The sequence below is a fragment of the Phascolarctos cinereus genome, unplaced genomic scaffold (genome assembly GCF_003287225.1).
Source record: "Phascolarctos cinereus isolate Bilbo 61053 unplaced genomic scaffold, phaCin_HiC Scaffold_2;HRSCAF=192, whole genome shotgun sequence".
NCBI lineage: Eukaryota > Metazoa > Chordata > Mammalia > Diprotodontia > Phascolarctidae > Phascolarctos > Phascolarctos cinereus.
The window spans coordinates 223,882,253-223,898,027 of record NW_027555625.1 but is presented as its reverse complement, the minus strand read 5'-3'; the positions used below and the strand labels follow the sequence as shown (position 1 = coordinate 223,898,027).

Here is a 15,775-nt window from a genome sequence, read left to right as displayed (position 1 = left end):
AGACAAGAGAAATCCTAAGAGAAACTTTCACATAAAATGTGCACTACATGTAGAACAGAGAAATTAGAATCTTGTTTTCTGGTCTGAAGATGATTTATAGCACCTCAGCACTGGTATTGTTTTGCCTGCTTTTTAATTGGCCTCTACAGAATTGTATAAATCATATTTCTTTCACTATGTCTCAGAACTCACAATTCCCAGACTTTCATTTTCACCTCTAAAAATAGTATGGATTTTTTCTGTTATAATCAATTATATGCGCCTAAAGTCAGACTGTTGCTAAAAAAAAAAGTAGCCAAAATTCATTATTGTTGATTAGAATGGTAGGAGCTAAAATTATGTCATGCCACTTTTCTTTTTTTGGTGCAGCACCTTAAATCATCAAGGTTTTAGCATTTGAAAAATTAAAATCTTTGTACTTTAGTCTCTTGTAACTGGTTTGTGACTTTAATTGAAGTTAAATATTTAGAAGAAAAATGTTTAAAATAGAATATGAATTTATTTAAAATGTAGAATTATCAGTGTTTGCTTTTTTAATATAATTCACTGAAATGAGGAATTTCACAAATAGAAAGTTACCATATCTGGTTCCTAACTGTCTGGATTTCTCATTTATCAGGACCATTTTGCTAAGTAAATTTACAGAGCTACTATGGTACCTTTCCAAGTAGAGATGTAAATTGGCTGTGGCTTGTGCACTCTTTTCCTTACTGAATTTATGGGGTTTCTAAGAGACTTTTGTGAAATCTTGATTGAATTGTTGAAGCCGATACAAGTCTTCCAAACTCTGCAAAGGTTGTCAAACTGAAGAAGTTATTTTAAGTGCAGTGTTTATGGCTCCTTAGACTTTAATTAGAGATGCAAGTAATATTTATCTCTTGAAGCATAATTGAAATTTCTGATTTGTGTTTTATCAAGATTGTATATGGTGAGCCTTACTCCTCAGACTTCTAGGAAGTTATAAATGCTATTAATAACCAGTATTTTATAGTTAGATTTCCACCTATTTTAGCAACAATAACAATTTACAATGGTAGAGGGAGTGCTATGTAAAGCACTACTTCTTTGATCCTTAGGGCATGCCCTGTGTTACATAGTGTATTCTCTCCATTTTAAAGAAGAATTTATTATGGACTGCTGAAGGTCACATAGCTAATATGGGTTAGAACTGGGACTGGAATCTAGATCTTTTGACTTAAGGTCCAGTGTTCTTTTCCATTTCATCATACTGCAGACTTGCAGTGCCACAATTAGCCCTTCAGGGCAAAGACAGAAATCATAGGTTCCATGGATTTTTGTTCTGCTAATTAAAAAAAAAATTAAAAAGAAAATTGTAGAAACTCAACAGAGAACACCATATATTCAGTAGTTTTGCTTCCTCCCATCTCCCTTTTTTTTCTGTCTAGTCTACTCACTCTCTTCTTCTCCACTCCAAGTCAATCAGATATCTGCAAGCGTTTCTACAGATATTTGCTGTGTAGTTTATCTCCTACTCAGCAATGTGATATGGTAGCCAAAATGGTAATTTGATTTTAGGCTATATTAAGAAAAATAAAATATTCAGGATAAGGAAGGTAATATTTCTGCTATAGTTTTCTTTGATCTGGCTGTACCTAGAGAATTGTTTGTAGTTCTGTGTCACATTTTGACTAGGATGATGATTGAGCTAGTGACGATATCATATATCTGTTGAAGGGACTGGGAATATTTAGTCCAAAGAAAAGATGATTGAAGTGGATGTGAGAAAGGTAAGTTCATTGTTATTTTCTAGTCTTTGGAGATCATTCATGTGGAAATATTAGACTTGGTTTTTCTAGGAAGAAATGGGTAAAAATTACAGAGGCAGATTTTGACTTGATGCAATAAAAAGATCTTAGTGGTTAGAATTGTGCAAAAGGAAAACGAGATGTTTTGGAACATAGTGGGGTCTCCTATTGATGAAGTTCTTCACCAGAGGCTAGATTTCCATTTATTTCAGCTATTCTAGAGGGATTTCTTATGCAGGTGTGGGGTGAAGTAAATGACCTATATGGTTTTTTCCATCTCTGACATTCTGTGATTCTGTAAACATAATTTCCTCATTTTTCTAAAGACCCCAATTTAAAAAAGGAAAAATTTGAGATCATTTGCTGTGTGGCCAAAAAACCCCACTGATCTTGAAGTCATCTAATCATCTTTCTAGGCTTTTTCTCCCCCACTTTAAAAATGCTAGATTTAATTCATAATAAATATTTGTTGAATATCTGATAAGTAAGTACTGTGATATTTGCTGTAGAGGATACAAATGGTAGGTACTTGCAGTCTGGTGGCAATATTAGATTTTAGATGAAATTCAGAAAAGTTTTGTGATAAACAAGCGCAAAAATAATTGTGAAAAGTGAGAAATGGTTGTGGGTTGGCTTGGTCAAGTAAAACTTTGCTGATAAGATAGGTCTTAAACTGGGTCTAGATGGATAAGTAGAATTTGGATCAAGGAAGTGAAGGTGTTTTTGTTGAGTCTTCTTGAAAAATAGTTCTCATCCATCCCCTTCTGTTTTGCCTTATATCACATAAACTCTTATTGCCGTCTATTGTTGTAACCTCATGCTAATTTTTCCCTTTTCCAGTTTGCCTTTCTAATTTTTGTCACCTCTTAATTAATTAATTAATCTTTGCCTTAATTCATAAAGGAAGATTATATCTCTTTATCGCACACTATTTCCTTCCACATACTCTAAGCCAGGGGTTCTTAAACTGGTGTCTGGACTCCAAGGGAGTCTGGGAATTAAAAAAAATTTTTTTTGTAACTGTATTTCAATATAGTTGATTTCCTTTGTAAACCTGTGTGTTTTATTTTGTGCATTTAAAACATTTTTCTGAGATGAGGTCCATAGGCTTCACAAGACTGCCAAAGGGGGGGGGGGTCCATGACACAAAAACGGTTAAGAATCCCTATCTATGCTTAAACTAAATTGGCCCGCTCTTAACAAGTACGTGGTTTGTCCTATCTTAAAGGTTTATTCTGTATTCAGAATTACTCTGTGGTTGTTCTTTTTCTTAGTAAATTCAACAAACATTTATTAAGAGTTCATAACAGTTAAATTAGAGGAAAAATTCCCATTAGGGAATCCTAGTTAAAATAAATATTCTGTCATATCAAATTTAAAAATGCACGCTGATTACATAAAGACATTGTATTGGATATTTCAAGATACAAAACAGCATGAATGGTTAATGCTACATAGATATGTAAAAAGATAATTCACAGTACATGATAATAGGTCATAATCCTAATGGGAGAGAGGAAACAAAGCAGCCGTACTTGATTAATTGCTAGATGAATGTGTATAAAGGAGTAAGTCCTATAGAAGCTTAAGACGAAGAGATTTGACCTGGGTTCCGGTTGGGGTGGTAAAGAAAGGTTCTGCAGAGCCGGATTAATTGCAGTTAAGTGAGGTGTATGTATTTCCTTCTTATTGGAAGTTATAATTTAATAGATTTGCCCACCATGCACATATTAAAACTGATTTTTCAAGAAGTTGGCATTTAAACATTGTGTAGTGGTATGATTTCAAAATTGGAGCATTGAGTTTCATAAAATACCAATTTTTAAGTATTTGCTTATACACAGTGTTGCAAAAAATAGAGCTTAAATAAATCCTGTGGGGGCAGCTAGGTGGTACAGTAGATAGAACACCAGGCCTGGAGCCAGGAGGACCTGAGTTCAAATCCTACCTCAGGCCTGACATTTAATACTTACTAGCTATGTGACCCCTGGGCAAGTCACTTAACCCCAGTTGCTTCACCAAAAATAAATCAATCAATCCTGGGTTTCCTAATCCTATTTCTGCTTCTCTGAGAGGACTGATGATGGTGTCAATTGAGATATAATAATTCTTCAGAGCTTATTCTTTGGAAGATAATCTTTTTTCTTGCTTTAAAGGCAGGAGATCAGAATTCAACAAGTATTCCTTTGGCCTTATTTTGGTCTTAGCACTATTATGTCATGGCTTGATTGCTGCTTGTTACTTACTCTTTGTCATTTCAATTATAGATGAATTCTAGTTAAATTCAGAAAGATTCCAATAAGAGTCTTATTCCTTATCTCATTTTAGCCATCAATTCTTTATCTCAATGAAGTTTGCCAAATTATCCAGTGATTGGAGAATAGGAACAAATAATGGGATAGTTTTCATGATAAGCTCCCCACTTTTGTCTTTGCAGACCTAACTAAAGGTTATATGAACTGTAGTCATCTAAAAATTAATATATTATTGTAATTTATAAATAAAACAATTTTTTTTGTTTTTTTGTTTTTAGGCAATTGGGGTTAAGTGACTTGCCCAGGGTCACACAGCTAGTAAGTGTCAAGTGTTTGGTCTGAGGCTGGATTTGAACTCAGGTCCTCCTGACTTCAGGGCCCATGCTCTAACCACTGCGCAACCTAGCTGGCCCAATAAAACATTTTTAAAAGTAATTGAAAGTTAGATTAATTGAAAAATTATTCCAGTTTAATTTATTTTCATGTTTTTCCTTAGTAACGTCCTTATGACAGATTTCATTGAAATATGATAATAGAAACCTATACAGAAGCAGCTTTTTATTTTTAGATATTATATATAGAGATATATTTTAGATTTTTAGTTACCTTCGGTTTTTACATCATCCAAATTCTTCTCTATTTCTGTCCCCTTCTCTCCTCCTCTTTATAACAAAGAATTAAAATGAAAAAAGAGGAAGAAAAGAACGTAATTTTTCCATCTTTGGAGCAATTAGGGTTAGAGGTCTAACCCTAACCGATTACCAGAAGCCTTTAACCCTGAATCTCTGTTGCCTTTGCCCCTGTTACTTTTTCCTTCCTTCTCCACTTGAGGGTCCTAGACTAGGTACCTTTTTAGACACTTGCTTCCATATGTGAGCTTGCAGATGATGGGTTAACTACGTTAACACTGTGGGTATTTCTAGTAGACAGCTGTGAATGGGAGTGTTGATACTTCTCATATAATGTGCTCTGAATAGCTTTAAGTGTAAAATGCTTTTCTAATAGTAACTCTTTTATAAAGCACTTAGAGGTTTGTAGAGGTTTTTTTTTTCATAATTATCCTTTAATAGATATTGTAAGTACTTCTGTTTTACAGCTTTAGGACAGTTATGTACTGAATAGTTGAGTCATTTGCTAATGGTCATAAAGCTAGGAAGTATATCAGATGTGAGATTCAAACCCAGACTTTTGACTCCAAATCCAGTGATCTATTCATTACATATACTGAAATCCCTGTAATTCTATAACCCTACTTTTTGTAATAGCTGCCAGAGGCAATAAATATATCTTGAGATAAATCAGCAGTCTCCATATCTTAGTAACATAGTGAGAAAAGGTGAGTTAATTGGATCTGAATATCAGGAAAGTGCAACAATTTAAATTCAGAGCTGGAGGGTAATAAAAGCCAATTAGCAGGTCAAAAAAATTTGAGCTTTTGAGCAAATAGTTACTAGTTTGTCATTCCAAGGAGCAGGGTGGACTAGTAGCCTTTTAAATTGAGAAAGAGAGGGGCAGTGGATAGAGCTCTGACCTTGGAGTTAGGAGGACCTGAATTCAAATCTGGTCTCAGACATTTGACACTAGCTGTGTGACCCTGGGCAAGTCACTTAACCCCAATTGCCTCACCGGAAAAAAAAAATTGAGAAAGAGAGCGAGAGTGCATGAGAGAGAGAGAGAGAGAGAGAGAGAGAGAGAGAGAGAGAGAGAGAGAGAGAGAGAGAGAGTGTGTGTGTGTGTGTGTGTGTGTGTGTGTGTGTGTTGTTTTATTGCTCTCATTCCTGAACAAAAAAGTTGACAGCCTGAGTACAAGTTGGAGGTAGGGTTAGACTGTAGTATTCTAAAAGATTTGGAGGTTTAATGAACTGCATGCAAGCTTAGTATGAAGAGAGAGGTGTTTTGGTCAGAACAAGGAAGGTATTAAACATTGTATTTTGGCCAAGACCAACCATATCTAGATGGTGGTATTCCATTCTGAGAAACCAATGTGACAAGGAGATGGGAGAGTTTGCCATTTTAGGACTGGTTGAAGGAACTGGGGATGTTTACCCAGGAGAAGAAAAAACTGGGTGATGGGTGCAGAAATAGTAGCTATCGTCATGTATTTGAAAGGCAGTCATATGCAATCAGGAGTAGACCTGTTCTGCTTGGTTCCAGATTGTGGAACTGGAATAGTTCTAACTTTTGGAAGTTGTGGAGAAGCATATATTGGTTGGTTGTAAGAAAATTCTAATATTTAGAGATATGAAAAAATAGAATGGGTTGTCTCAGAAATGTAGTTCATTCTTCTTCATTAAGTAGCTTCATGTAGAAGCTAGTTAACCACTCATTGGGTATGTTGCAGGGGGATTTCTGTTTAGGTATATTTGGACCACAGTGGCCTTTGAGGTTTTGAAATCTTCAAGATGAGTCTCAGCTGTAGTCAGCTGCTGCATCTAGGGCCTCCTGGTAAGTCACACATGTCTTTACAATGTCAGAATGACTTGCTTAAGATTATAATGTTTCAGAACTTTGAACAGAGCTTGTCTTCTGATTTTTAGGTATAATGTGCTTTTTCTACCACCATACCTCAACAAATATATAACCTCAGATCATTTTGTATCTTGTTTCTTTATATTTGTTTTTCCTTTTGTTCTGTTTTTCTCATTTTTCTGTCTCCACGTTCTTGTCTCCATGTTTATCTTGTGTGTGCATTTCTTCTAATTTTTTGTGTTATTCTTGGTCCATGAAGCACTAAGGGGATGCTCACAAACTTTGATAGTGTTTAGCCCTTGTTACAGCATAGATCCTTATTTTCTTTATTACTCCATCTGCACTGGCTCTTGATACCCTGAGTGATTAGTGGCATCACATCACATTGACAGCCCATTCAATTTTTTTTATATCTCTAATTATTAGAAAATCACCTAGCTTGGTTTGATAAGAACAATAAGCAAATTCCAATGTAAGCTGTTGGAGAAAGAAATAGCATAATTTGACAGTGACTTGATATGTACTGATATATAAAAATGAATAAAAGATATAGTTGGAATCCTTTTCTTTAGATATCAGAGACATGATGGGGAGCTAGAATTTTGAAGAAATGGCAAGGGACAGCTCAGACTTTGCCATATTGCATTTGTGTGTACCCATTTTCAAAGCAAGTTTGGGGATAATTTGAGCTAAATGTGGGATTTCATAGCTCGAAGAATACACAAATAAGCAAATAGCCAGAAACCTGTTCCTTTGGAGCTACTTAAAGATTACTAAATTACAAAGGCCTTTGATTAAAGTCCTTGACATCTTGGTAAGATCTGCTATAAGCTTGTGGTCTACTTGTATAGCCTTTGAGAATCATAAGTTATCTCCTGCCATGATGAAATATCTGAGTAGGGTGTCAATGAAGGTGTTCTGGGCCAGGCTTGCCTCTGGTTGGGTACAGTTGTTTAGGCTTGGGATCAGAATGGATTGAAATACTTGTAGACCATTCACCATTTTTAAAAGAAACTTATTTTAGAAACTTACTCAACAATGGCATGGGAAGGATATTTATCATATATAAAGCTTTACTTCAGTTGGGCACAGCTCCCCTGCTCTCATTTGCCATGATGGCATAATTGGTCAGAAGGATGTGTCGGCTTGCACTGAAGTAGAAGTCACATGCTAGGCTTTTATGCCTTAAGTGACTGGGAAGGCACAAACTTTAGTCCCTTGGAGCTATTAAGTTTTGAGGACATTTTCTTTGCTTTTTTTAAGGGAAAAGCACTGGGTTCAATATTAAGGACCTTCCAGTCTTATTGCCATAAGTCTAACAATATTAGTAAATAATGCTTCTGTAGGAGCTCTCCTTGAAAAAGTTCAGCTACATATATAAAAAAGAACAAACCAAGGATCTTACTATGTGATCCTCTTTCAAATCTTTAAATTTGAACTACTGATACGAAATTTGGGTTCCATTGAATTTGAAAAATGGTTACAGGCCAAGAAAGGGAATGAAAAGAAGGGAAGGGAACAAGCATTTATCAAATATCTACTCTCAAGCACTATGCTAATCACTTCACAGATATTATTGCATGTGATCTGCAAAACAAATCTGTGAGGTAGATGTTCCCTATTTTAAAGTTGAGGAAACTGAGGCACACAGAGGTTTAAGTGACCTACCCAGAGTCATACAGCTAGTAAATGTCTGAGGTCACATTGGAATTCAGGTCTTCCTAACTGCAAACCTGCTGCTCTATCCATTATACTGCCTACCTCGCTTCCAAGAAGGTAGTAACAAATAATGAAATCCAGTGTAAATTGTTTTTTAACCTTCTTTCTGGATTGAGGGTGGAGGGAATAACATAAGAAATTAGCAGTTTTAGATCTAGTGGGAAAGGGATATCCATTTCTGCAAAACTAACTCAACCCTCTTCCCACTACCAGTTTACATTTCCAGTTTGGTAATGAAGAATTCTTAAATTCTTAAGTCAGGTAATGAAGCATTAAAAGCAGTATGTAGAATTAAAACTCCATTTGTTCTCATTGAATAAATATAATTTATGTATTTTAAGAGTCATAATACGTAGTTACTAATTAGAAAGTGAAAAGGAAAGTGTCAGAAAAAGTAATTTTATATGATAGATCCTATGCTGAATGCATAGATGAATGAAAGTTCTAAACAATGCATAAATCCGTAATCTAGGGACAAGGTAAAGAAATATCTTTGTCTGAAATTATAGATCATAAGAATTAATATAAAGTAGATGAGATTAGCCATATGTAGAAATTGCTGATAAGACTTAGAGTATTTCTCAAATGTTAGTAGGGTGCTTTGGGTTTATGTCATGTCTTCATTATGGAGTCTAAAATGTCTTAAAAAATTACCTAATGATTAATTGTAACATATGCAAAATTATATTATTATTGGCTTTAGAGCTGGAAGGTACCTGGAGCTGTTGAAACTGAGGTCCAGAGAGAGTGTTTAAGATACTATACTAGGTGCTTTCCATTTTTATTACTTTGGTACATCTCAGTCATGAATAATGAACTTACTTTCAGCTATTTAAGTTGTTATTCTTATTATTACTACTATTTTTTTGTTTTGTTTTTTTCTTTTTGGTGAGGCGATTGGGGTTAAGCGTCACACAGCTAGTAAGTGTTAAGTGTCTGAGGCTGGATTTGAACTCAGGTCCTCCTGACTCCAAGGCCAGAACTCTATTCACTGTGCCACCTGGCTGCCCCATAGTACTTCTATTTTTAAGTAACATTTTATAATTGAATCTATAAAACTGTTGAATGTGCTTTGGTGTACTTACTCCCAAATATTTTAAGCATCTTGTAGTTACTTTAAAATGGGATTTCTCTATTTTTGCCTCCTAGATTTTCATATATAGGAATACTATATTGATTTTTGTGATCCTATTGTGTAGTCCAAAACTTTGATGAAAGCGTTATATGATTGCTACTTGTTTTAGATAGATACTTTTGTCATTAAAAGAGATCCCTCTATGCTAATACTTTATATGGTTCTTAGTAAAAATTTATTTTATGTTTTGTCAAAGGCCTTTTCTGTTTTATTTATATGGTTTTGGATGTTTCTGTTTTTAATATGATTGATTACGCTGATTATTTTCTTAACGTTGAACCATTTTTACATCCCTGGTAAAAATTAGCTTGATCATAATGATTTCTTGGATAAATTGCTGTAATCTGACAAGATTTTATTTTATTTTATTTTATTTGCTTTTTGGTGAGGCAGTTGGGGTTAAATAGCTTGCCCAGGGTCACACAGCTAGTGTCAAGTGTCTGAAGCTAAATTTGAACTCAGGTCCTCCTGACTCCAAGGCCAGAGTTCTACTAGATTTTAGTTTTTGAAAAAGTTGTAATTGAACTAATTAGGTGGGTTTGTCACCCTCTGTACACAGTGAACTCTAATGAGTCTTAGTTACCTCCAGGATCATTTACAGTGTAAATATCTTGTATTCACATGGTTATTTGCATATTGTTTCTGCCAGTAAAATGTGGCCACCTTAAGAGCAGAGGACTGCATGTTTGCCTTTCTTTGTGTGCCTCTGGTTGGGGTAGCAAGGTGTTGCAATGGATAGAGTGCCGGGCCTGGAGTCAAGAAAAGCTGAGTTCAAATTGACCTCAGACACTTACTAGCTATGTGACTCTGGGCAAGTCATTTAACCTTTGCCTCAGTTTTCTCTTCGTTAAAATGGGGATAATAGCACCTACCTTTCAGGGTTGTTGTGAGGCTCAGATGAGCTAATAATTATAAAGTGTTAGCATAGTGCCTGGCGCATAGTAAGTGCTATATAAATGTTAGCTGCTATTACTACTACTACTACTACTATTACTACTACTACTACTATTACTACTATAATTTGCATATAGAATGCACTAATAAATGCTTGTTGACTGAAAAAATATTTTGTGGTTAATTTCTACTTTTTTGTGACATTCTCATTTCTTTCAGTTGCTTTTGCAGTTGGCCCCAAATAAAGAGACTTCAAAGATTAAAGTCTTCTCTGAAAAACATCTTTTCTCCATTCCTCAGGAGTATTTCAATTGACCTTAACTGTTCTGCATCTTCATTATGAACAAAGAAGTCTCCCTGGTGTGTATTATAAGTCTCTATATTGAAGAGTCTTCTCTATATTTTATAGTGGGAAAATTATTGATCACTTCATGACTATTACCTCAGTCAATCAATAAGTAAATAAATAAAGAAATTCCTTTCAGCCAAGACATTTGGAATGTATTAGGAATAAAATAGCCATTCGCCTCAAATCAGGACACAAAAATATGTTACTTGTGTTCGATAAAACTAAATTTTTTTATTCCTGAAGTTGAGCCTGTCCTGGAGAATTTGGGACATATGGTCCAAGTATTTACAAAATAGCTACAAAATATATAATTTCATGGTAAGGATTTATGGAAAAGTATATTAGGTGACTCTTTGTAAGCATTTTAATGCAAAAACAGGCTCAAAGAAAATATGATAATGTACTTTATGTAAAAGAATGCTGTATTTAGAGTCAGAGGTCCAGAGTTTGACTTCTCCTGGGCCTTATCACTTACTACCTGTGTGACCTTGGGCAAGTCACTTAACCTCTGGGTTTTAGTTTCATTATCTAGAAGACAAATGGATTGAATTAGATGACTTCTGAGACGTCTAGCCCTAAATCTGTGGTCCTATTGTTTCTTCTAAGTGAATGAAAATTATGAATATATGAAGACATCATGTACGAAACAAACTTGATAATAACTTTGAAAATAGCAGTTAAGAAAAACTGGAGAGTCATTGAGTTCAAATGCCAAGTTAATATAATGCAGGCTGAATAGATGATTCCTGGTGGGAAAGAATATATGCAGTAATTAAAATCATATGGAGTTAATCATGGAAAACTTTCTGGAAGTGTAAAACTGAACTTTAAAGGAATATGTTGATTCTTAAGGAAAGTAGGAATGATATGTCATGTGTGGGTCAAAGATTCATGTGTGGGTTTACGTTTTTCTTCTGATAAAATGTAAGCTTCCTGGTGGTAGAGAGGTTTTTGTTGTTTGGTTTTTTTATCTTTGTTTCTTTAGGACCTAACACAATGTGTGTACATAATCATCAGCACTTAATAAATGTTTATTGATTCGGATGCAAGCAAATTAGCTTGATTAAGGTTTAGAGTCTCTATTTAGAAGAAAAAATGGATTTGGTGATATTGAGTGTGGTGGGAAGCCTTGACAGAAAAGTTAGAGTTTCAAAAAAAATTTTTAGAAATACAATTTTTAGAAATTGCTACTTGTCTAGCAATTGACTCTTCTATTCTCATTAGTTTTTAGAACAAAACAAGCTTTAGATTGTGGGCCTTTGTTATACTTTGGTGTGATTTCCTAATTCATTTGCAACATTATTTAGCGTCTGCAGAATAAAAGACATATGAAAGATTTTAAGGTAACGTTATTGATTTTTATTTGATAGGCAAATGAGTTAACTAATCAATGTGATTATTAAAAGTATGCTTGGAGATTGAGGGAGTCATTAAAATGAAAGATGTTGAATCAAGAAATCTTAGAGAACAGAATTTTGAGGGTCTAACTATATCTGCATCACAAACAATAATAACAAAAACATCCAGGTAATGTGTTCTAGAAATTGTATAATGGATTGGCAATCAGCATATTGTAGTCTTATTCTTTGATCCGTCCTCTGCTTCACTAGCTCATCATATGTTTTTCAAACTCTAAAATGGTTTTAATTCTTGCTACTTTTTGCCCTCTACAAAGATAATTGAATTAATGTACGTAAAAATTTTAGGGCTTGTTGGATTTATTATTGAGATAAACTAAGGTGGTAGATAGAAGCAAAAAAAAATCTTTTCAGGGAAGCATGTGACATACAAAATCTGCCTAAACTTCTCAGCAAGAGATAGATGAAGTTCTAAGAGCATTATTTATAATTAATGCTAACATGTCAGCCAAGGCTCTTCAGTTTGGGGGCAAAATTTATAATATGAAAAAAATAAATCTTTCATTTGACTTAGTCATTGGTGTTTTTGTCATGCAATTCAAAATAATTGATTTTATTAATAAATGTCAGGTTTATTGGGCCTAGTATTAAAGGCATAGTAACTTCTTTTTAGTTTGTAACTCACACTGGACTGTTTAGAGAAAAATTTGATCTTCGTTTTCTGTTTAGAGAATTGTTATATGACTATTATATAAGAAATTAGTACTAGAAATAAGGGCTATTTAATACAAAATGCATTCATCTTAAATGTCTTGAGAATTCCTCTCCCCCATTTCTTTATAGAAGTAAATAAACTTTAAAAAAAGGTTTGATGAAGCATGTGTAATTAAAAGGGGAATAGAAACCTTTTCTGATCCCCCAAATTGCTAGTTTCACCCCCATACATACATAAACACACATTTTCTCCTTAACCCCTCCCCGTCCCCATTCTATCCATTTTGCATATAGATTGTATACTGCTTGAGAATAGGGTCCATTTCACATTGCTCTGTAACCCCCAGTGGGTGCTTAATAAATTATTATTGATTGACAGGTCAGGGCTTTAAATATATATGTACTTGTGGCAGTCAAGTAATAAAAATTATATTATGAATTATACAATGATTCTTATTCTTTCCCTCTTCTTTCATACTCTCCTTTCTCCCACCTCCATATTAAGTATATTTATATTGATTTTTAAAATATCATTTTTTAAAAAACCATTTTTTGGAACCTGAATCTCAATCAGACTTTTTGTTGCTAAGTTCAGTTTTACATCACAGAATGTTGGCAGTAGGGTCATGCTTGTCTGAGTCAAAGTGATGAATATTTACATGACATGAAGACTTTACTTATCATAGCTGTGATTTAAGGTTATAAATTGCTCTGTGTCTCTTTTATAGTAGATCATTTTGTATTTATATGCCTATTTGCTGTTTTTGTCACCTTACAAGGCTAAAGATCAATTACAAGTTGTTTTTTCTTTGAATGTATACATTCATTTATAAAATAAAATTAGAAAATATATGAAGGTACAAGAGCCTTTTAGAATTGAAGGTCATTTTATGTATCAGGTAGATTAGTTTTTTTGTGGATTATCCATTTCCTTTGTTGCTTTTCCTTCTGATCTTGATTTGCCTTTTAGTTATTTTGTTGCTCATAAGCATCTGAACCAGAGAGTGAGGGAGGGAGAAGAGGTAGAACTTAAATCAGTTTTTTTTCCTGTGCTTTAGTAATTTTTAACTGTGAGGCTTGATAGGGAAGGTTAAAGTATTTGCTAATGAAAAGTTTTGTTATAGCCTGTGAAATTCACTTGACCATGCCTTTTCCATTTACATAAGAGCAAATAATTGAATATGGCTTGTAATTGTGAGATTTAGAATCTGCAAGTAGCAAATAATATTTTTTTCCCCTTCACTTCCCAAAATCGATTGCTTGTTTCAAATGGGTGTTTAAAATATATAAGGACTTCATCTACCTTGTAACAGTGGTTTTTTAATTAAAGAAATTGAATGCATTGCTTTTGAAGGCTGACTGTTGAATTCAACCTGATATGCATGTGTTTTTAAAATGTAATTATGGTAGTAACATCTTTGTCAGGTTCAGCAAGTATCCCAGAAGAGTCATTGCTGTTGAATGGCTGAGGCAGTATGTGTTTAATTATCAGTTACATGGTAAGAGATTCAGGTAGAAGAGTTAGCCCAGAATCTTTTGGTGGCAGCATCTATTAGAGAAAGTACATATTGAATTTATTACAAACAACAAAGTGCAGTTAGGATGAAGGAGTGAGACAGATCCTCAAAACAGCATGCTATTCATCTATTTGTTCTTTAGCCTAAAACCAGACTATTTTAATTGGATACCTCTGTGGTAAGAAATTATTTTCTTTTTAAGCCATGGAAGTATTTGTAACTTTGTCCTATTTTTCCTTCTGAACTTACTGTCTGTAGCAATCAGTTTTGCACCCAATCTGTCACAGCTCGGTATTGCTGGTTATTTATCTGTAAAATAAGGATAGTGCTACCTGCCCTACTTATCTTGAACATGTCATTGTTAGGATTAAAGGAGATAATTTATGTAAAATTCTTTGTAAGCCATTACTCTCTATATAAATGTCAGGTCTGATTATCATATGTTTATATATATGTATTCATAATACACACATGATATTTTGTCTCTCTCCTGAGATGATAACCTCTCTGATGGTGGGCCCATTTTCTATTTTATCTTCCTCCAAAGTTCTTTGGAAGTGTGCAAGTAAGAAATCAATATTTATTTGATTTTTTTTTTGGCTTTAGGTTTTCTTTAGTTTTAGTAGTCAGAGCAGTGGCAATTGTCTACAATATAAATTCTATGAAGATCTATTTAGTAGAAAATGCCTGTCACCTGTGGTGTTAAATTCTGATAGAGCCAATTTGGTGAACATTTCAACTTTAGGTTTTTTATTTTAAATTGAACTTCTCCACTACTCTGCTACCTTCCAATATTTAATAATATCACCTATCTTTGGAAGAGCATATTGAATGAAGAATTACATATTTCAGCACTAACTTTGTAAATAAATGTGTAAATATTTAAACTTACTAGACTTAACCTGGCAAAGAATCTTGCCACAAGGCCTCAAAAAATCAGTATAAAAATAACCACCTTCTTTTATTAAAAAAACTACTGATTTTGACATTTGTTAATAATTGATGAAAGAAGTAAGAGCAATAGTTGAAGTTAATGATTTCATATCTGCATTTGGGGGACTTTATAAATAATCACAAGATTTTTCATCTTTATTTTGTTCAAAAAATTAAGATTTACATAAACACATTTCCAATATTGATTTATAATCAAGATGTACTAAAACTGTTCTTGGCTGGTGGCTGATGTTTTCCTAAATCAAATATCTTCAATATTTGGAGCATATGTATAGCTGTCGTTAAAAAAAATTTTAATGACTAATTCATTTTTCTTATAGTAGTGGCCATGTAGAATATATTGTTCATCTTTTTCATAAAGCCTTTGGCATTGTACTAAATATACCTGAGATATTATGAAAGCATAACATGTTATTTCCGATATGTAGATGACAGATGTGGATCTGACACTTATTTTCCTTTTCAGGCATTGCTTTTGTAATTAGGTCATTATTTCTCTCTTGGACTATTATTATGTCCTCCTAAATAGCATCTTTGCTCTACTACTTTTGCAGACATATCCTCTGACAATACTATTGCCCTCTTTTAAATCCTTCTTTGTCTAAGAAGCACCCATTTCATTAGGTTAAACACTCTGGTTTTCAA

The 15,775-nt window shown here is 33.9% G+C and overlaps 1 protein-coding gene across 11 annotated transcripts in view; it reads left to right on the top strand.

The window, feature by feature from the left end:
- NCOA1 (nuclear receptor coactivator 1) overlaps positions 1–15,775 on the top strand; it is a 213,862-nt gene that overhangs the window by 61,997 nt on the left and 136,090 nt on the right. For 8 of the 11 annotated variants that reach the window (XM_078149819.1, XM_020983963.2, XM_020983969.2 and 5 more), the window contains one exon: positions 10,458–10,598. The exons of the other annotated variants lie outside the window; for them this stretch is intronic. The gene's annotated coding sequence lies outside the window, so the exon portion shown is untranslated. The remainder of the gene's footprint in view (positions 1–10,457; positions 10,599–15,775) is intronic. 11 annotated transcript variants of the gene reach the window in all.